The 21,883-nt window shown below is 38.9% G+C and overlaps 1 long non-coding RNA gene across 1 annotated transcript; it reads left to right on the forward strand.

Moving 5' to 3' along the window:
• Positions 1 to 5,906: 5,906 nt before the first annotated feature.
• On the forward strand, positions 5,907 to 17,178 carry LOC129480206 (uncharacterized). The gene is made up of 2 exons (XR_008656938.2): positions 5,907 to 6,338; positions 16,933 to 17,178. It is a non-coding gene; the product is annotated as an uncharacterized lncRNA (long non-coding RNA).
• Positions 17,179 to 21,883: the final 4,705 nt, after the last annotated feature.

The raw sequence follows: 21,883 nt of genomic DNA on the forward strand, positions 1-21,883 counted from the left end.
ACTCGCATTCCCACCATTAGTCTAAATTTACCATTTACACCTGCTGTCCCATTTACTGCAGGCAATTCCTTTAAATTGGAACTACTTCTGCCCTTCACTTATTCCTCAGAATTTTTTAATGCAAGAAGAAGTGAAAAGTATAATACATTAAACCTAGAAACTCAAATTTGAAAATCAAATGTTTTGGACTTTTTTTCTGATATTTCCCCTGAGGAAACAGATGTTATGATTTGTAAGTTTCTGATATGTTCCAAGACATGGTAATTTATTTAAGCAATTGTATCTATCTGTTACCTGTAGAGTTTCTTGATAACCAAGCCAATCCTGGAGCCTCAGGCTGATTTATTGTAGGACCACAGCCTCCACATTCATCCCATTCTCCATGACAATGCACTTTGAAGCATTGGTTTTAAATTTAAAGCCTGTATTCCTAGAGACACTGTGTGTACCCACCTCCTTGCATTATGAAGTCTTAGCAATGCCCAATTAAATGACAAGAACCAGCGTCAGAGGCTGTCTTATAATCAGGCATTTCTTTGTTCAAATCCCACATATGCCAACCATTTACCATGTTATATGGCAGATGCACCTGACAGCAATAAATTAACTAAGCATACCCTCAGAATGACCCCGTGGTCTAAGAAGAATGTGTTAAGGTTGTGAACTAAGGAAAACAGGAGTGGCTGGCCCAGAGATTGATTCCTTACCTAGGAAGAACATCTGAACCCCTGGCTCATCCCATGGAACCCAGGCAGTACAGGGGATTGAGGCCCTTTGTTTTGGGTTAAATGAAGGTTGCTAGGTGGAAGTTGCTAGAGGGAGGGTGCTAAGTGAAAGTGCTATGTAAACTGCATGCTTTTTACAAATGGTTGCTGTTCTGCTGTCCAGCCCACCACCACCGGACTGCCCTGTATGCCCTAAGTCTCAGTTGCTGGGTCTCTTCTTCAGCCTTTTGAACACGGTGCCATCTCTACTGAAGTCAATAGGGGTCCATCCAGCATAACACATGTAACCCTTCTCATCATCAATATCTTCACATATAAAATGGAATTAAAATTACCTACTTGACAAAATTATTATTAGGATTAGAAATAACAAGCCAAAGTTGTCTTATAAGTGTCAGTATATATTATACACTCAATAGATGGAGTTTGGTAGCAGTGACTGACTCAAATGTTGGTGAGACAGAGAAAGGGAAAGTGGTCAGAGGCTACTGGCATTCCTCCCTCCATGCTTACTTTGGGTACCTTTGACCAGAAGCCACCATGGTGGAAATGCTAGCAGTTCCCAGCATGTCCCCTTCCACTTTGCTTCAACTGGTGTCTTGATAGGAATTAACTGCCCACAGATGAATCTGCTCTGTGGTCAGAAGCAGCACCCACTTCAATCCTATAAAGAGGTTCTATTTGATACAAATAAAACAAAGAGAAAGACTGTGGATCCTGCTATAAATAAATCAATGACTATGACCGGGATCATGGCATGCCCATATTTCTAGTCTGTTTCTAACACTTATCAAATTATCCCTGCAATAAGTCTCAGAAATTTTTCTTAGTGAGTAACAGAGGAGCCCCACACCACACTGGGGGAAACAGTGCTGCTAAGAGAATCTTTGGCTTTGGAATCAGAGATTGGCCCAATAATGACTCTACCACTTAGCAACTCTCAACTTAGTTTGGTGTTACCAACATTTTCTATGCTAGTATATCATACTGGCCTGTTATTTAACCAAGTTATTAAGATAGCAGGACTCCTTTAGTGCTGTTACTTATCCTCTCTGACCCTTCATGTCTTCCTGTATAAAATGAAGAGACCTGCCCTCATGTTTGTTGTATGAGGTAAATGAGATCATGGATGAAGCAATCAATATAGTATTGCCCTTGGTTTAATAATCATTATTTTGCTGTCCTTATTCAGTATTATAAAACTCTATCTTGGCCAGGTGTGGTGGCTCACGCCTGTAATCCCAGCACTTTGGGAGGCCAAGGTGGGCAGATTACCTGAGGTCAGGAGGTCGAGACCAGTCTGGCCAACATGGTGAAATCCCATCTCTACTAAAATACAAAAAAATTAGCCAGGCGTGGTGACAGATGCCTGTAATCCCAGCTACTCAGGAGGCTGAGGCAGGGGAATTGCTTGAACCAGGGAGGTGGAAGCTGCAGTCAGCCGAGATCGCACAACTACACTCCAGCCTGGGCGACAGAGCAAGATTCCATTTCAAAACAAAACAAAACAACACAAAAAAAACTCTGTCTTCTCTCATATGTTGAAACATTCATTTTGCTCTTCTTTCTAATGTTTGTGAGGCAGAATCTTTGCTATTGTAGCTCTTCTAGCTCAGCATCATAGATTCCCCACAGAGCTGGAAATCAGGAGTGCTGACATTACAAACATTCTCCTGTGATATGCTGCGGCCAAGAAAAATGCCAACCCATTTCCTGGATCACCCACAGGTCAGTATTCCACTAGCTCCATTCAACCCTTGCCACTAAGTCTATTTAATTGAAAACCTCAACATAGGAATCAAATGCATACTGTTATTATATGTTTCAATTATCTATTAAGGCTTTTCATTTACCATGGCCCACATATCAAGAGTCAACAAATACTTTTTCCTTATCTCAGAATAAGGCTAATTTCTCTAAAAATCTGGAGCACCTGGGTGGCAGGGATATAGAAATAGAGATAGTTAAAAAGGTAATATAACCTCCATATTCATTTGACATGCAGTAACTAAAGACAAGTGTGTCCCAAAGTACTTTTCCAGGCTTGAGGTAGCCCCTTAAAAATGACTGAATTTCAAGGCTAGGTGTGATGGCTTATGCCTATAATCACTTTGGGAGGCTGAAGTAGGAGAATCACTTGAGCTCAGGAGTTTGAGACCAGCCTGGGCAACACGGCAAAAACCCACCTCTACAAAAAATACAAAACTTAGCTGGGTATGGTGGTGTCTACCTATGGCCCCAGCTACTCAGGAGGCTGAGGTGGAAGGATGGCTTGAACCCAGGAGGTCAAGACTACAGTGAGCCGAGATGGCACCACTGCATTCCAGCCTAGGTGACAGAGTGAGACCCTATCTCAAAAAAAAAAAAAAAAAAAAAAAGATTGGAGCTAAATTCACATTGATTAACTACTAATCGCAATATTAATAACATTTATGCAGTACTTACTATGTACTATGCTTTACTTATATTTATTCATTAAATCCTAACAACAATCCTAGGGCTATAGGTACTACTAACATCTCCATTTTACTGACAAGGAAACTGAAGGAAAGACAGTTAAGCAATTCGCCAAGGATATACAGCTGGAATTTGAACCTTTTCCTTTACTATGTTATACTGACTCTCAAAGATCACAGGAAAAAAAACATGAAAATAATTGTTTCAAGCTGGGCCTACACGGCACTGAAAAGCTGTTTAAAGAGTCATAGAGTGCCACTGATTCCTCCACTCAACAGTCAAGGAATGTTTACTGAGCATATCCCCTCTGCCAGGTGCTAGTTGTTTACCATCATTTCTGTTTAATCTTGCATTAAACCCTGGCCCTGATCATGGAGTAGACAGAGTGCCGTGTAGGCCTATACAATGAAACATCTGTGTCAGTACATCCTTCCATGAGTTCCCTTGGCAGTTGGTTTCATGTAATATTGCTTTTTCTAAAATGCACTAACACACTGTCCTATCCCCACCTCCAGCCCCCACCAACCTACACAGCATTCTTGAGAGTATATGAGCTCTGGGTCGGGCATGCTTGTCTGATTCCTTGACTTGTCGCAAGATGATTGGAAGAGCATCAGGACAAAACTTAATGAACAGAAAATCACATATAATATAGAATCAATCAGCAAATAACAGTAGTAATAGCAAGCTACACCTCCTTATGTGATCAAAAGCTAAATATTCCTTCAATTACAACCATTCTGTTAACCTACACTTGGGAACATTATAATAAGGCCTAGAGAATCATTCCTTCCTGACCAGAGATTATTCCTTTCATATGAATGGAAAATTGGATCCATACACTTCAGTATCTCTTTCCCCTGAACATTGAATTAAACACTGCCACCTTCTGCATCATTGGAAATCTCCATTCTTTGAAGGCCTTTACTGGGTTTGCAATGGCTTAAGGTAAGGAGGTCTTCTTGGTTGGGTTGCATCCTTTCTAATGCAGCCATATAACTCCACGTGGTTCTTCCAGCCATTCATTCACCCAGTAATTACTGAGAACATGGCAGAAACTGTGCTGGTGCTAGTGATCTCTACCCTTGAGAAGCTTACAGTTTATTGGGAAATATAGAAATTAAACAATATAAACAAGTATAGAATGTAGTCATTCATTGCTTTCAGTATTTCCAGGAGCCACAGAAAATCCTATCATTGTAACTGTCACTTCTCTCGGATTCAGAGATTATTATAAACTTCTCTACCCTCCCTTCATGTCCTATATTTTCTTTTACTAAAACTGCTGCAAATCTTCCATTTTCCCTCAGACCCACGCTTCATCTTCTCTACAAGCCTGTGTGTCTCAGGATGTGTAGACAGGGTAACAGAAGGCTCCCTTGTACTTGGCTTCCTGTTGGGCTCAGCCAAAGGGGTGCACTGACCAGAGATTTTTTAAAAGAAAAATAGAGAGTAAGGTTGAGGTGTGTTTTTTTCATCAAATTCCTTTCTGTGGCATCATTGTGGGGTGGCTACAACCTTCAACCAAAGACCACAGCCTCTGTCAGGCCACCCTCCCTACACAGCTCCCTTTCCCTATACCCTCTCCTATCCCTCACCCCCACTGCAGGATCTAGTAACAAAACAGCCTCCCAGATTTTGCATTATCCTTTCAGTTTTTAGTAAATTTCCCCACAACTTTACAACTAGTCTTTTATTAGACTCTCCACAAGTCACCCATTTCGAATGTGCCATCTGTTTCTTGCAAGGAGCCTGATTGATACAAATGCCTTGGATTTCTCCTTCATCATGGCTTTTTCCTGTACAAAGAATTATTTTTGATATTTTATGAAGTATTTTGAGCCAATCAGTAAACCTTTAATGAGAACCCACTATATGCTTCACTGTCCAAAATGTGCTGAGGATAGAAAGATGACCAAAACGTAAGATTTGCCCTGTAGGAACCAGGTCTAATGATAAAAATAGGTACATAAATAGGATACCCTCAAATTTTATTATTAGAACTGCAACCATTTTTTAAAAGAAAGAAGCCGTTATTAACAATTACACCAGGATAATAGGCATAACCTATAATCAGTCTCAACTTCATCCTATACATCCTATATATCCTTACGTATAAGCAGATTATTGTATTAAACAATAATGAGCACTTGGATTAATGTGAATGAAAGATCATAGGTGAGCAAAGGTGGGCCACCTAACTGACCCCTGAAGAGGATGTCAACAGAAGGCTTCTTGAAAGAGTCTTAAATCCATTCCCCAAAGACCTCACTTGTCTCTAGTACCTCTTTGGCACATTGTCTCCTCTGCTAGAGACTAATTTTGACTAGAGCTAACTGCTTGAGAAATCAGGGCCAAATGCAGGCTTATTTAAACAAGAAAAAAATATTTACTCTCTAACCTCAGAAACAAATATTTTTAAAAGTATGCATGCAAATATACACACAATGACAAACATTTGTGGCTTGTATATACCTCAGTCCACAAATTTAGGAGTGTATACATTGTTAGTTTTTAAATCTTTTTAATTCCACTTGAGTCAACTCAGGTCCCCCTGAGCCTTCTCAGGATTTTGAGGCATGTGGGCATGTGGGTGCACAGAAATCTTACTGACAGTTACAGAACAACCAACAGAAAACAGCAGTAGAGGAACTGACAAAACGGAATTGCTGCAACCTTTGCTTTGTGTGTTGGGATGAGGCTTCATCGTACTAAGGGTATAGAGACATCTGGTCCCTGATGCTGTTGCCTGTCCATCATTGAGTGGTGTTTGATCTCCATGGGTCAGCTGTGATTTCCTTCCATTCCTAACTATGGGGAGTCCTTGTCCTCTCGCTCAGTCTCTGGACCATGTCTACTCCCCTATCTCATTTGTGGCCATCATCTGGGGCTGGACGAGTAGAGGACAGGCAGGGCATGAGATTCCTTCTGTGGATCGTACTGTTTTTGAAGTATTGGAAACTCCAACCAAAGTCAGGAGAATCTTTATCATGACTGGGATGCTTTTATTTATTTTGTATACCTCCAAATATTATCTTATGTGTCTGGGCCTATGACACTGAATCTCGAGACTCAAAGATCTTTTTCTTTGTTATGATGACCTGTCTCTTCAGTCCTTCCATGAGAAAATTAAGACAGGCTGCTCAGCTGCCCAAGGTAAGGAAACGTGGAAGTAACAGGTCTCCCCAACTGATCGGGGGAGAGGGAAAGGCATCCATCAGTACTTACACATTTTCCCACCCAGATTCTTTGAGTGTGATCTATGTGCCAGGAACTGAAGACACAGAGCTGAATGTGAGAAAGTGCTTGCCCTCTGGAAGCTCAGAGCCTATTAAGGAATTGTGAAACCAAACAAATAATCATTGCCAAAGTAATAAGTGATTTCAGAGAAATACATTCCAGAGACTAAAAAACTGGATTTAAAAAGTTATTTATGGATATATGAACATTGATATGGTTTGTATTTCTGTCCCCACCCCAATCTCATATCGAATTGTAATCCCCAATGTTGGAGGAAGGGCCTGGTAGGAGGTGACTGCATCATGAGGTTGGAGTTCCCCCTTGCTGTTCTTGTGATTCTCAAGAGACCTGGTTGTCTAAAAGTATGTAGCACCTCCCCCTTTGCTCTCTCTTCCTCCTGCTCCAGCCATGTAGGATGTGCCTCCTTCCTCTTGACCTTCCACCATGAGTAGAAGTTTCCTGAGACCTCCCCAGCCATGCTTCCTGTACAGCCTGCAGAACCATGAGCCAATTAAACCTCTTTTCTTTATAAATTTCCCAGTCTCAAGTAGTTCTTTATAGCAATGTGAAAATGGACTAATGCAAACATTAACTCTGCTCTCTCCCTGCTGATTTCTTGAAACTGAAGCCCATGAATTGTCAGAATAAGTTTTATCCTAAACAGTCCATTGAACTGTTGAGTGCCAGCCATGTGCTTTTGCAGGCATATGTAAGGCTCAATTATTGGTCTGGCAATAATTGAGGTTTCCAGATTTGGCAAGACCTGCCATACACAGTGTCACCAGCGGTTCTCAAACTTGATGATTTACTGCCTTGCTGGCCTTGAGTAAGCATGTTCTTATTCTTCAAATAATATTTTCAAATAATACTTCACTTACAAAAGAATAGAGCTAGGAAAGCAACTTGAATGTCTCTGCTGAGTTAATTAATAATGAAACTATTGTCAACATATGGGAGCAGTATTAGTCAGTGTACTAGGTAGGGAGAGATCTGAACCCTCAGTTTGGTCCATGCTGTCCCATTTCTCTTACCAGTTCATTTTTGAACTGCTACATTTTGAAGAGTGGTGAATATGTGGTCATTTTCCCTTTCTCTCAAGAAAATCACTAAGGACTAACGTTATTCTGTTTAGAAGGCTTCAACACACTCCGTGCTGTAATAATTTGACATGGAACCTCAGAAGTGCACAAGTGGAGATTTGGCTACACTTTCAGATAGAGAATTTCTATTACCCAACGCAATTTTTAGAATTAAATGCCCTATAGTCACCAATTTATATACATAGATAGAATCTACTCTCAGTCATAAAATGACAGTGGCAGCTTATCACCCATCTGATCAGTAAACCAGCCAGGCACCAGGCATGTACGAAGCTTCTGCGTGTCAGACCAAAATATCCGGACATAAACTCCAAGGCAGCAGTACCTTAGATTTAGAGCTGTGGTTTGATTTGAACTTTTTTTTTTTTAATTGAGACAGAATTTTGCTGTTTCACCCAGGCTGGAGTGAAGTGACACAATCTCGGCTCGCTGCAACCTCCACTCTCCAGGTCCAAGCAATTCTCCTGCCTCAGCCTCTTGAGTAGCTGGGATTACAGGTGCATGCCACCACACCTGGCTAATTTTTGTATTTTTAGTAGAGACGAGATTTCATCATGTTGGCCAGGCTGGTCCCAAACTCTTGACCTCAGGTGATTCTCCTGCCTCAGCATCCCAAGGTGCTAGGATTACAGGTGTGAGCCACCGTGCCCAGCCTGAACTTTTAAATTTTTTTATAAAAGAAAATTTTTCTTTTTTACCCTGAGAAAACTTCAATAGATGTCTGGCTAACTAAGAAATCTTACTAACAGATATAGAACAATGTGAGAGGAGCAGTGGAGGAACTGACAAAACAGAATTGCTGCAATCTTTGCTCACAAGTGAAATTTTAGAAAGGGTGCCCTCACCTTTAAGTAGGTACAATTACAGTTGACCCTTGAACTTTTTTTCAATATAGGTTACACCTAGTATGCCAGCCTCTTCTGCCTCCCGTTCTACATCCTCCATCTCTGCCTGTGCCACGCTGGAGACAGCAAGATGAACACTTCCTCTTTCCCCTCCTCTTCAGCCCATCAACATGAAGACAGCAGGGATGAAGACCTTTATGATGATCCATTTCCACTTAACAAATAGAAAATTTATTTTTTATTCCCTATGATTTTTTAAATAACATTTCATTTCTCTAGCTTACTTTAAGAATACAATATAGAACACATATAATATACAAAACGTGTTAATCAACTATTATTGGTAAAGTTTCTGGCCAACAGTAGGCAATTCATAGTTAAGTTTTTGAGGACTGAAAAGTTATACATAGATTTTTGACTGTACAGGGTTCAGCACTCCCAACCAACTCCCCGCCAACCCTCTCCCCACCCACATTCTTCAATGATCAACCATGATCTACAAGCCTCTGCAAGCCTCAGGAGTGGAGGAACTGAGAGGTATTTGCAACTATTGCAAAAGAAACAATAATCTAAAAAAGAAAGAAACTGGCTATCTCCTTATTCACCCTTTGGCTCACTCTATAAATTGTTGATACCTGAGCAAAAATGGTATTTTGAATATTGAGAGGGTTTATTTTGTGGTAATAGGATTTTGTAATAATGCTATAAAAATATAAATTATTAAATTGCTATAAGTTTGAAATGAATAGGAACAGCCTAAACTTATTGTTCTGTCTTCTGAATTGCTAGTGTTCTCATCAGGCAAAAATATGACAAGGGCACTTGAATTTTATCCACACATATAAGTAGAGTTTTAAATACAGGATACAAAAATGAATCAGAGTCATGCAGGGGGAGAAAAAGGCCTGTGGTCATCAAACCATTGAAACATCTACTTATTATTAAAAGTACCATAAACAACTGGAAACATTATCTGGAAATCAACTCCAAGATAATGGAAAAACCAAGAACAGAAGCAAACTATGGGTTAAAAAAAAGCTTTGGAAGAAAAGTTTAAAAAATTTTTTCAAGTGAAATGCTGGCCGAATAAATTCAGCACCAATTATTGATAATAGAAACTCTTAGCAAAGTATGTAGACAAGAAGAATTCCTTTATATGGCCAAGGTATCTACTAAATGCCTGCAGCAAACTGAATAATAACCTAGTAACAGTGCTCACTTTGAAGTCAGTAAAAAGATAAGAAGCCTGCTATCATGCTTTGTCAAGTACAAATGGAGGTTGTAGGTAAAGTAGAAAAAAAAAGGAAGGGAAAGAGAAGAAGAGAAGAAAGGAAGGGAGATAGGAAAGGAAGAGGAGTGAAGGGCAAGATAAAGAGGAATGAAAGGAGAAAAGAAAGAGTATAGACATTAGGAATAAAGAACAGCACCATTTTTTGCAAAAAGTGTAATCTTTCACACAGAAAATTCAGGAGACTCTGAAGACCAAAAATTAGACACAAAAAGAAAGTTCAGATAGTTTGTCAACCATAAAAGTAATACCAAAAAAAGGTCAATTACATTCCTACAAATAAATCACAAACTATTAGAAAATGTAATTTTTTACGGATATTACATAAATTATTTAAAATAACCTATAGAAATAAATCTAGCAAAAGATGTGCCATAATCTTATTGAGCAAAAAAAAAAAAAAAAACAACTCTGTTGAAGGATTTAAAACTGAAGTATTTATGAATGGTAACACGCAATATCTTGAAGATGTCACGTATTACCAAATTAATCTATAAATTCAATGTAACTGTAGTCAAAATCTAACAGTTTTTCATGCAACTTGAAAAGCTACTTCTAAAATTTATATGGAGGCTACCAGCCAGTTAAAATCAACAAGACAATTTTGAGGGAAAAAGAAAATCTTGGTAACTCACCATATATAAAGACATTATACAGGGATAGTAATTAAGACATTAGAGTATTTGACAAGAATAGAGAATTAGGAGAATGAAAAAATAACTCAGAAACAAGTCATTGCTTATATGGACACAAAATTATGTGATATAACAAAGATAATGTCACAGGTCACAGAGAGTAAATGAACTATTTAATAAATAATGCCAGGACAGTTAGTTAATCTGGTAAACATTAACAGTGCTCAACCATGTCCAATTTTCCTCTCTTTCCAGACAGACTGAAGTCCACACTTGCACACCACTTTGCAGTTGGTCTGGCCATGAGGCAGTGAATAACCAATGACCATGAGCACGAGTAGTAGGAATGGCAGGTGAAAGATGCCCCGCCCCCTCCTTTGCATTGCTAACAAAGGAGGCTGTGTATCCTAGAAGGTAAAGCTACAAAACTGCAGTCACTTCTGCCTGAGTCTTTACAAGAGCTGTAGAGCAAAGAACCAACTATGCTCACCCATCCCCAACAGCCATGAATGTTGGACAATTATAAGAAAGAAACAAATCTTTGTTGTGTTAAGACATTAAGACTTAGGACTTAATGTGTTACTGAAACATAACTACCTTATCCTGATAATACAATTGTCCTATGAAAAAATAAAATTAGATCCTTACCTTGCAACACAGGTAGGTTTTAACTTAATTTAGATCTAAATATGAAAAAAGAAAACCTTCCAAAAAATTTAGAAAAAATATACAAGAATATCCTTATGACCTTAGGGCATAGATGATTTCTTAAATAAGACACAACAAAACTCAAACCATAAGGAAAAATATTAGTAAGTTTGAATACATTAAATTTTAAAAATTCTCTAAAACAAAAGACATTATAATCAAAGTAGAAAACCAAACTACAATTTGAAGAAGATATCTGCAACCCACATAACTGAAAAAAGAGTAGTATCTGGCATATGTTGACTCCTATAAAACCACAATATATCACTCCTTGAATAAAAAATGTAAACAAATATTTCTATTCCAATACGTATGATTCTAGATTATGTGTATTGTAATAAATATAATATAGTAATAGTCTAATTAAGTAGATGTAAATGGCTGTGATGAGGGAAACCACTTAAAAGATGTGGTTTGTGGCTTGCCCAATAATTGCCTCTGCTTCTTGGTGCTGCTCAATGCTGGAGTTCTATGGACCAACAGGTCTTTTTCAATCCAGTCTTTAACAGACCTGTAGAGCAAAGAACCAACTGTGCTCTTAGGTATTTGTTCCCTAATGAGATTACACACTCTCAAGGCAGGAGTTGAAATTTTGGGCTTCCTGGCATGATGCTTTTTCAAACATTTAGTTTGAATGTCTCTATATGAAGCTGTGAAATTCCACCATTCACAATAGGCGCCCTCATTCTCTACAGTCTTATCAGCCCAAGTCACATATCTGTTACCTATCTGACCTAAATATGCATTCAAGTTATGACTTCTGCTTATGAGCAGTGATTAGCTTTAACTTTTTAAAACTGATAAATCGGTCCGGGCACAGTGGCTCACATCTGTAATCCCACCACTTTGGGAGGCTAAGGCAGATGGATTGTTTGAGCTTAAGAGTTCGAGACCAGCCTGGGAAACATGGCAAAACCCTCTATCTACCAAAAAATACAAAAATTAGCCAGGCATGGTGGTGGATACGTGTGGTCACAGCTACTTGGGTGGCTGAGGTGGGAGGATCACTTGAGCCTGGGAGGTAGAGGTTGCAGTGAGCTGAGATTGTGCCACTGCATTCCAGCCTTGGTTACCTTTCTGGTAACAGGTCAAACTGATTTTTAGCAAGTTACAAAAGCAATTCAATGAAACGACAGTCTTCAACAAATGATGCTGGACATTTTTGGTCAAAAAAAAAAAATGAGCCTGAACCTAAAACTCACACCTTATACAAAATTAACTTAAAATACATCAAGGAATCAAAAGTCTAACATAAAACTGTAAAACATTTTAGAAAAAAAATTATAGGCAAAATCTTCAGCACTTAGGGTTCAGTGAAGAGGTTTTAGAATTGATTCCAAAAGCAAGATTTATGAAAGGAAAACTGATAAATTGAAACTCACTGAAATTTAAAACTTTTGCTCTGCAAAAGACCCTATTAAGATGAAAAGACAAGTTATAGACTACAAGAAATCATTCGCCAAACATATATTTGACAAAATACCTCTATCTAGAATATATAAGGAACTCTCAAAAATACCAATTTTAAAAAAGCCAATCCAATTAGAACAGGCAAAAGGCATGAACAGACATTTCACCAAATGGACATACAGATGGCAAATAAACACATGAAAGGTATTCAGTAATATTATCCATTAGGGAAATACAGATTAAAACCACAACAATATTACTATGCACCAGTATGCATGGCTAAAATAAAAAATTATGACAATACCAAATGCAAATAAAGTTGAGGAGAAACTGAATCAGTCATCCATTGCTGGAGAGATATGAAATAGTATAGCCACTTTAAAATATAGTTAGCCAAGTAGTTTAAAAAAAAACAACTAAACATGCACTTACCATATGGTCTAGAAATCCTCCTTATAGGCATTTATCCCAGAAAAATAAAATTCACACTCACACAAAAACATACACAAGAATGTTCATAAAAGCTATATTAGTCAGGGCTCTCCAGGGAAACAGAACCAATAATACACATGTGTGCACACACACACACAGAGATTTATTTTAAGAAATTGGCTCACATGGTTTTGGGGGTTAGCAAGTCTAAAATCTGCAGGACAGGCCAGTAGGCAGGAGACCCAGGAAAGAGTTATTTTAGTAGTTTTGAGTCCTAAAGTCGTCTAGAAGTAGAATTCCTTTTCCTTGAGAGATCTCAGTCTTTTCTCTTGAAACCTTCAACTGATTAAATGAAGCCCACCCACATGGTAGAGGGTAATCTGCTTTACTCAAAATCTACTTTTTTAAATGTTAATTATACCTTTAAAAAACCTTCACAACAACATCTAAACTGGTGTTTGACAAATACCTGGGTACCATAATCTAGCCAAGTTAACATATATAATTAGCCATGATAGCAGGCTTTGTTGATAGCCAAGTAATAAAAGCAACCAAAAAGTCCTCCAGCATGGTAATGATTAAACAAACTGTGATACATCCATGCCATGGAATACTACTCAGCAATAAAAAAAAAAAAAGGCTCTTAATGAACACAACAATATAGACGAAACTCAAAGGTACTGAGTTTTAAAAGGAGCTAATATCAAGGTACTATATGATTCCATACATAACATTCTTAAGTAAAATTATACAGATAGAGAACAGATTAGTGGTCTCCAGGGGTTACAAATGGGGAGAGGGTGGGTATTGATATGGCTCTGATGACTGGAGGAATACCAGGGTCCTTTGTCTCAAGCCAGTTTAAATAAAACAACACAGACACACGTGGAGTGGTTTTAAGGAGTGGAGACAGTTTAATAGGCAAGAAAGACAGAAGAAGCTCCCCCATACAAAGATGGAGGGAGGGGGGCTCCAGGCCAAGAGAGGGAACCCTAAGTGCAGTAGAAAACAGACAGTTATATTAGAAGGCTGGAGAGGCAGTATCTGATTTGCATAGGGCCCAGGGGATTGGTTTGATCAGATATGTCATTCACATAGCCCGCAAAAGACTGGCCTTCCCACCCTAGCCTTTTAATATGCAAATGCGGGGCACCATGATGTTCTACACAGGTGAGGATTATCTGGGGGCAGCCATGATGCAAGGCACTTGTGATAAGAAGAAGAAGGTGGGAATTGCCATATTGAGTGGACCCAGTTTCTAATGGCTTGCATTTGCATATCAAAGCTTGCTGGCCTGGCCCTAAGAGTTGTTTTTCTGCTAGACAAGAAATGTTTCTGGAGCTGCTTTAAAAGAAAAGAAAAAAAAAACCTTACCAAGGACCACTTTTCTTCTCTATCTGCCTAACAATAATTTCTTAATAACTCCTATAACAGTATAACTATACATGGATAGCAGGAAGAAATCTTCTGGTGATGCAACAGTTTGGTATCTTGGTAGTGGTGGTTGTCACGCGCTTCCGTGTTGTAGCAGGATGAGCCGCAGACAAAACTCCTCAGACACCGAGTTAAGGAAGGAAGGGGTTTATTCGGCCGGGGGCATCGGCAAGACTCCTGTCTCAAGGGCCGAGCTCCCCAAGTGAGCAATTCCTGTCCCTTTTAAGGGCTCACAACTCCAAGGGGGTGCACGTGAGAGGGTCATGATCGATTGAGCAAGCAGGGGGTACATGACTGAGGGCTGCATGCACCGGTAATTAGATCGGAACAAAACAGGATAGGGATTTTCACAGTGCTTTTCTATACAGTTTCTGCAACCTATAGATAACATAACCGATTAGGTCAGGGGTCGATCTTTAACTACCAGGCCCAGGCTGTGGGGCCGGGCTATCTGCTTGTGGATTTCATTTCTGCCTTTTAGTTTTTACTTTTTCTTTCTCTGGAGGCAGAAATTGGGCATAAGACCATATGAGGGGTGGTCTCCTCCCTTAGTGTGAAGAGACCACCAAACAGGCTTTGTGTGAGCAATAAAACTTTTTAATCACCTGAGTGCAGGCAGGCTGAGTCCGAAAAGAGAGTCAGCAAAGGGAGATAGGGGTGGGGCAGTTTTATAGAATTTGGGTAGGTAGTGGAAAATTACAGTTAAAGGGGTTTTTCTCTGGTGGTCAGGGCCAGGGCTCACAACGGGCTCCTCCGTGGTGAACTTCTGAGACTCATTGTCCAGGAGAAGGAATTTCACAAGACAGTGTCATCAGTTGAGGCAGGAACCCCGGGCCGTTTTCACTTCTTTTGTGATTCTTCAGTTGCTTCAGGCCATTTGGATGTATAAGTGCAGGTCACAGGGGATATCATGGTTTAGCTTGGGCTCAGAGGCCTGACATTCCTGTCTTCTTATATTAATAAGAAAAGTAAAACAAAATAGTGGTGAAGTATTGGGGCAGTGAAAATTTTTGGGGGTGATAGGGAGAGATAATGGGCGATGTTTCTCAGGGCTGCTTTGAGTGGGATTAGGGGCGGCATGGGAACCTAGAGATTAAGCTGAAGGAAGATTTTGCGGTAAGGGGTGATATTGTGGGGTTGTTAGAAGGAGCATTTGTTGTAAAGAACGATTGGTGATGGCCTGGATGCAGTTTTGTATGAATTGAGAAACTAAACGAAGACACAAGGTCCAAATAAGAGAAGAAGAAAAACAGGTATTTAAGGACTAAGAATTGGGAGGACTTAGGACATCCAATTAGAGAGTGCCCAAGGGGGTTCAGCGTGATTATTTGCTTGGTTGTCCCTCTGAACAGCTCTCAAAATACGTGAAAGAAGTAAATTTTGGGATAAAATACTTTTATTTACTTTGCAATCCTTTAGTAATTGTTATAGGGTAAGACCTGCTAAAATGGAAAAGTCTCTCCTTGCTGGGCTAAGAATGGCTCTTGTCAAGTTCTTGCAGTCATGAAATAATCGCTAGTCTTTCTCTCATTACTCAGAAGATATGTCTACAAAACCCTTGAGTTGTCTTTTGAGGGCACTGACCCAGTTTTTCATGTATGGAAAGTGAAATTGTTTCAGAGCCAGACAGAGCCTAGAAACAAATTTGCAGGAAACCCCCATTGTCACGACTAACCCATCCCAAGTACAAAACAAAATCATTTGTGGTCTCTGGTGCTGCATTAATGTTTCATTTAACCCTGCAGCTCCATGTCCAACCACGGACAAAATAGATATTGGAGCGTGGTGAAGTACAAACTGGGATACATTCACAGCCTCATAATCATGCTGTGCAAGGAGAGGCCAACATTCCCTGGTTCCCTTGCAAGCTTGTGTCCTCTCATCTGTGGCGACCTCACTGAGGCTGCTTCCCTCACTGGCTTATGCGGCCTCAGTGGGATTCAACTCACCCAGGGTACTCTCCTTCTTTTACTCATAATGTCCTATCCATTTAGGGAGGAGGGCAGGGGATTTCATCTGGCTGGCTTCATATTTGGCTTATTTTGAGAAGATAGCTGCCAAGGAGTGAAATTAGTGCTGGGCAAGTTAGAGATGCAAACACCAGTGTGTAGAGAGAGAAGGACATGCCTGGAAGACAAAGATTCCTGTTCAGATACATTTCTTGCATACAATGCAAACTGCAGTAAGGACTACTACTATTGTACAGTGCTAAGTGGGAAGGGATATAGTCTTTCTATTTGTAAAACTTAGCCACAAAGAGGGCCAAGCACTCAAGGTAGAGGCGAAACCACCTTTGCAAAAATTATGACAGTAAGAAAAATATGACATAGGAAAATTATGACAGTGAAAGAAATCTCACATAACTGACTCCATCTTGCTTCTAACCCCCAAGCTACCTTTATTTATTCCTAGGCATAGGCCCAACTAACTATGGGAGAAATTTAATTTATAGTTTAACTTTGAAACAAAGATGATAGCCCTTCTCCAAACCCCCTCCTTGCTTGGGGACAAGACTGCCTTTATAAAATGAAAAAATTAGAAATTACGGCTCAAGAGTCATGCAACTAGAAGGCACAAGATTCCTAACCTCCCCAATTGTTCCTGTAGATAACATAACTATTGTCAAACCAATGACTGGTGTTTTGAGGTATTTTTCAGATGCTGTCTTCTGACGGACCAGTTGGCACCACCCAGATCAGTAAACTGGCTCACTGGGTCTTGTGGCTCCTGACCAGGAACCGATTCAGTCCAGGAGGACAAGCTCTGACTCCCTATGATTTCATCCCTAACTAATCAGCTTTTCCCATTTCCTAGCCCCCTGCCCACGAAACCATCCTTGAAAAACCCTAGCCTCTGAATTTTCAGGGAGGTTGATTTAAGTAATAATAAACTACTGTCCTTCCATTTATCTGGCTCAGTGTTTATTAAACTCCTCCTCGATCGCAAAAACCTGCTATTCTCAGTACAATTGGCTTTTCGGGGCAGCAGGCAAGATGAACCCATCAGGTGATTACAGAGGGATGGTGATAAAAGGAGCCTCCTAAAATTAATTATGAGTAAGCATCAAAATCAAATTATAAGATTAATTTTAAATGTTGATAAATTTTCCAAAGTCCTAAGTGAGTATTCTGAAAATGTAAGACATGTAAATAAGTGTTTACATATATATGTCTATATGATTCCCCAATTAGATTGTAAGTTCCTTAAAAGTAGGAACTCTATAATGTCTAGCCTAGCTTGCCGCACAGACTAGCATTCAAAAAATTAGAGAAGAAAACTAATATTTGCTCTGTACCTAGTCTTTTCTTTCGCATATTCAAACTTGTCAGTTTAATCCTCACAACAATGCCCTTAGCAAAAACTATTATTGGCATTTTGCAGATATGGGAAGATGCTAAGAGAGTTTGAGTGACATGCTCAAGGGCTTACAGAGAGTAAGGGGAGGACTGACACCCATATGCAGGTCTATGTGTCTGACCCAGAGGCCCCTGTTGTCTCAACAGCACTATTTGGTTTCCCAAATATGTATTATTTCATTCTGAATGTGTGTGAAGTGTGTATGTGTACACATATATTTTAAGTGTTAAGGTAACCAAAAGTAAATCCTTACTAAGCAGCACACACTGATGTACAGCAGGTTCATGTTTTATAGTTCTAATGACACAAAAAGATTCTTGAGTGCTTTCCAAATCAAGCACTATTAAAAATTAACATGAATATTAATATTAATAATATGAATCACTAAAACATATTAATATAGACTAATTTTAATATAGAATAATATATTAATATATTCATAACATATATAAATATATTAACATAGAATACTATATTATTAATGTAGAATGATATACTTAGTCTATATTAATAAATATTCTGTATTAATATGTTCCATATTGTTTTAGTGATTATTGAAATGGGGCAATCCATGTACAGTGACTCTTTATGGAGAAGACAACTTGTCTGTGATGGTTACAATGATAATATTAGTAAGTAGAGAAAAGAGGAAGAAATCGAGAGGATAAAAGAAAGGAAGGTTGATTCTTTGTTAGCTTCAAAGAGGAACTTAGTCTAGGTTGCAGAGAACTGGGAAATTAGTACCAGTCTGATTTAGTACAGCAGTTTCCAATTGCTAAAATATTTTTGTGACATCTCAGTCTCATAAGTAGCATTAGGGATTTTGTGCTGGAGGACAATACAGGTTCCTTGCAACAGCTACAGAAGTTACAAGCTCTAACCCCAGGCAAAATTTTTATTTCCACCCACCAAGCAATTCCAGAAGACATGTTTTTAAATGAAAGGAAAATATAAAACAAAACAAAAATGTCTGATACAGCTTCTCAAATAGAGCACAGCATTAGAGCCTATGGTTAAGAGCTAAAGGGGAAAAACCACCCCCATAGGTTCTTAGTTGGAATGAACTCCTGTTACAAAAGACAGATTAATTTTAAAAAGTTTATTAATATGGATATTTCACTCAGATAGATGATAGATAGATAGATAGATAGATAGATAGATAGATAGATAGATAGATAGATATAGGAAATACCCAGAGAATGAGTAGTTTTCCAAGAGGTGGCTCTGAATTCCCACTTATATAACATCTTCAACAAAGAACAGTGAATTTTTAGAGAAGTAACAAGGCAAAGGCAAAGAACTTTGAGCCTCTAGGGACAGCAACTTGAAGAAAGGTAAATTAGTCCCAAATAAAGGCTAATTAGTAGAACCTGTTAATATAAATTCCTCTGGAATGTTCTCCAGTCCAATGAGGGTTTGAAGTCTTCAGTGTTTAATCTTTGTTCTCCCCAGTGAAAGAGGGGGCAAGATACCTTTGTAAATCCATGTTATATTTTTAGGCAAATAGACAGAAGGCAGAGAACTTCCCTGAATCTGCTTCTTCCTAATTGTCTTCTGCTCAACAGTCCTTCATATTTAAGGACAGTATATCCTGGTCTCCCACAAAAGAGAAACTTAATGTAAAATATAGCATAAACTGCATTAGTTGCTGAAAATGTGAAACTTTACCTGAGCCCTGGGCTCCTGGAAAAACAGTCATGGTCAAGAAATCCTACTACTACCACCACCACGAAGGAAGCCAAAACATTTCACCCCAAAATAGATTTCCTTGACAAGGAGATTTTCTCTGCATTGACACAGCCAGATCTTCTCCAGGGCTTTCTTTTGTCTGATCATGGAAAGATCAACTAAGAGTCTGACACCTTTAAAGGTCTAAAAGAAACATATCACTATATATTCTCTCTGAGAGCTGCTCAGAGAGGTTTCATCTACACAACAAGACCATCTTTACTAGCCAGCCCTCCTCTTTTTCCCCTCCCATGACTACTTGTTTCGTCATTATAACCTGTTTTGCCACAATCCAAGCCCAAATTTTTCTTGTAACCCTCAAGATGGTAGGTATATATATATATGCTTCTGAACCCCATTGAGGGGTTGGGGTAATCACTCTGTGGTTCTCTCCCATGTGTGTTAATAAATGTGTATGACTTTTTTCCTATGAATCTGCCTTTTGTGAGTTGATTTTTTAGTGAATCTTCGAAGGGTAAAGGTGAAGTTTTCCCTTGACCACTACAACCACCACCCTTTTCTAGTTCAGAAAACAGCTTACTATAAAGAACCATCCTGCATAAAACTTAAAGAGGCCCATAGATGATGTGAAAATAAGTAATTCAAAAATCTAAGTTCTTGGAACTCTAAATTATTTTGAGTCTTAAATAAAGATGATTGTGGAGCCTGAGTCATGTGACAGGCAGCCATAACCTAGGAAGTTGTGACATTTATTTCTGTTAAATTAAGCCTTCTTTGTTTTGGAAAATGATGTAACCAGCTAAAGGGGACCAGGAAAGACTCCATCCCCCTTCACTGTTGATCTTCATTGTAGATTAATTTCCCCCTTCTTTTCTTTTTTTTATTGCTTCTAATTTTATTTATTTTTGCTCTGCAATAAAAATGTTTTTAACAAATACCATGTGTTGCACATTTCCATATATGGCACAGGATACAAATTTGATGAAGATATAATTCTGCCCAGTAGAAGGTGGGAGAAAGGAAAGGAAGAAGAAATAGAAAATATAAGTTGAATCTGATCCTTAATATGATTTTTACTCCATGTATACTTTTACTCAAATGATAGCTTGTGCACATGCAAGGATGGACTATGCTATTTCAAGGTACTTTCTATGGGGGAAGGAAAGCAGGAGAAGGAAAAGAGGATGAGGAGAAGGCCATGTATCTCCACTTCCTGAAGGAAAAAGCACTTTGGTACCCAAAAGGGAGAAAAAATGTCAAATGAGTAGAAGGAATATTATACAGGGGAGCAGAAGTACGTGTTTTGCATGGAGGCCTTATTTTAGCAATCTTTTTGCTCTTCTGCTTCCAAATCTTATTTGCCAACTTAATGCCTTTATAGAAAGTTTTTAATGATGAATGAAAAACTTTCTCTTTTTTTGGCTTTTTTTTTTTATTTTACTTTAAGTTCCAGGATACATGTGCAGAACGTGCAGGGTTGTTACATAGACATACATGTGCCATGGTGGTTTGCCGCACCTATTCTCTCTTACTTTTCTTATACAAAGACTTCATGGCTATCACATTGTCTTAAGATAGAATGTTAAATATAGTCTTTTAAATTCGTTAAAAAAATGAAAACAAGCCATAAGGAAAATAAAACAAACTAATTAAATTGTAAAGACTCATAAACCAACCATGTATAGAAAATGTTGCAATCCTGTTAAATTTCTTCATTTTCTGCCTATATAAGAAGAAATTAACTTTTAACTTTGGAACACTGACCACATTTCTCTGGAGTCTGTGTCTCTCAAATAGCTATTCCCAGCTTTTTGCTTGAATGAACTCTTTAAAATTGGATTCTGATCCCTTGGATTATTTCAGATTGACAATGACTACCTTGTCTGCCTATAACAAAGCCAAACACAGACCTTCTAAATTGTCTTTTTTTTCTTATAAATGATTAGTTGAACTGCTTAACCCCACAGACCAATCTGGACAAAATACCCAGTAACTTGACTTGACCAAAGCTTAGAGACTTCTCTCCTTCCCCTATGCCCCTGAACTTTGGCCCACCCTTGAGCTTACTCAAGCATTGCAAGCTAAGGGGACACTGGAACAAGTAACAAAACCTCCTAAACAGCCCCTCTTGAGAACCAGCTAACCATAAAAAAGGACATTTTCTGCTCAACTCTCCGCTGCTGATCCCACTTCCAACACCTGGTTCTTTCTAGCCTTGTTTGTTCACTCTTCCCTATAAAAGAAGAGCTCTTTCTGCCTGATTGTTGAGACAGTTGTAGATAATACAGTCAATGCATTCTCCCATTGCAATAGTTCCTTTCCCCCATCGCAGTAGTCCACCATCCTCAATTGTAATATTCTTTCCTCACTAAGTCTCAATTTGTTTTTTATTTTATTTATTTCATTTTTGAGACAGAGTCTTGCTCTATCTCCCAGGCTGTAGTATAGTGGCTCCATCTCACCTGACTGCAACCTCCACCTGCCAGGCTCAACCAGTTCTACTGCCTCAACCTCCTGAGTAGCTGAGACCACAGGCACAGGCCACCATATCTGGCTGATTTTG

This window comes from Symphalangus syndactylus, chromosome 4, assembly GCF_028878055.3.
Source record: "Symphalangus syndactylus isolate Jambi chromosome 4, NHGRI_mSymSyn1-v2.1_pri, whole genome shotgun sequence".
NCBI lineage: Eukaryota > Metazoa > Chordata > Mammalia > Primates > Hylobatidae > Symphalangus > Symphalangus syndactylus.